Source organism: Alexandromys fortis, unplaced genomic scaffold (genome assembly GCF_014885135.2).
Source record: "Alexandromys fortis isolate MF-2015 unplaced genomic scaffold, M_Fortis_MF-2015_v1.1 scaffold_5, whole genome shotgun sequence".
Lineage (NCBI taxonomy): Eukaryota > Metazoa > Chordata > Mammalia > Rodentia > Cricetidae > Alexandromys > Alexandromys fortis.
The window spans coordinates 29990094-29991928 of record NW_026067924.1 but is presented as its reverse complement, the minus strand read 5'-3'; positions in this window follow the sequence as shown (position 1 = coordinate 29991928).

The following is a 1835-nucleotide window of genomic DNA, read 5'->3' as shown; positions in this document are numbered from 1 at the left end:
TCTCTCTCTCTCTCTCTCTCTCTCTCTCTCTCTCTCCTCCCCCTCTCTTTTTTTTTTTTTTTTGAGAAAAGGTTTCACTGTGTAGCCTAGCTATCCAGACTACACTCTGTAGATCAGTCTGCCTTGAACTCATAGACCTTTGCCTTTCCAGTGCTAGGACTAAAGATGTGTGCCTTCAGTTTCCTTTTCTAAAAATCTCTTTCCAGTCTTAAACAATTTAATCTAACAAAATCTAGAAAGAAATCCTCTCCATTTCACTTTTTTATAAAAATGCAGGAAATTAATTTTAATAAATTACTGTCCAGTAATCTGTAGACAAAATCAATCTAAATTCTGTAATTGTGTGAGCCTTGCTTTTTCTCTTCTAAGAGATTACTCTCGCCTTCTTCTCTCTAGTCCTCCTGTGTCTCCAGCGTCTTCCACCTGGGGCAGAAGCAGTGTATCCATCTTTATTTGTATTCATATTTATTTGTTCTCTAGGAGCTTGATATTTGAAGTGTACTGGCCATTTGTTTTCCTATTGTCCGTTAGTTTCAGTTGTCCAGGTGGCTATTCCTGATTGAATTTAGGTTATTCATTTGTAGATGAGAGGATCATAATGTTTTCTATTTTGTGTCCATGTTATGATGAGATAAATTTTGTTAATATTTTTCTTCATTGATGATTTTCATTTTGGATAAAGCTTTATATCTTACATTGTATTGATGCTTCTTGTAAAGACATATTTAAACATTATGGAAAGTTCCTTGCTAATCAAGATTTTCCCCAGTAATTATAGCAACTGTAAACATTCTTGCCTATAACTAATTTGATTGTTATACCTAAAAATTTTGGTTTCTATCCTCATCTCTGCTTCTCTGTCTGTAAGTTGGAGTTAAAGTGTATGTGCTTGCTTCCCTTATCATTATTCAATTATGTCAGAAAAGTCACATTTGTATTGTCATATTTTATAGATTATAGTTTATTATTACTATTTCCGTGCTCAAATTAACTCACATTTTTCTTTCATTTCTAAATATTTTTCCCCACATTTTTATGCATTTTTAGAATAGTCCTTTATATTCTTTCTCAAGTTTGTTAATTTTATTGAGCCAATAAATGTCTGCAAATTATGAGGGAATAAATTTCTATGTACATCATTAGGTATTGTATCTATAAATAGAATTTCAAATGTTGCAGATGTGCTGTGAATAAATAATTGCCCATTATTGCTTTATTTCAAAGCATTTCAGACTACAACCATGTCTTTCTTCTTCATCTGTAAAGCCTTAACTTTAAAAAAGGAGAAGAAAAGATGTGAGGATAATCATATTTGATGCACTAGAATATTAAACAGAAACTTATTCATTTGGTTTACTTTTTTCTATAAGAAAATTTGATTTTTTTATTAATTTTTTTCCATAGAGTATAGTTTGATCATGTTTTGCATCCCCATTTCTTTCCAGATCCTCCCCACCTTGCAACTTACCCAACTTTATGTTCTCTCACTCTTTCGTTAAAAAACAACAAGCCTTCAAAATCTAAGAAATACAAGCACACACCCAAAACTTTCCAGAGAAACACAAAAATTGAAAACAAAATATAAAAGCAAATTCACCAACCCCGCAACAGACAAAGGTCTGATCTCCAAAATACATAGAGAACTCAAGAAACTAGACTTTAAAATGCTAATTAACCCAATTAAAAAATGGGGCACTGAACTGAACAGAGAATTCTCAAAAGAAGAAGTTCAAATGGCCAAAAGACACCTAAGGTCATGCTCAACCTCATTAGCAATCAGGGAAATGCAAATCAAAACAACTTTGAGATATCATCTTACACCTGTCAGAATGGCT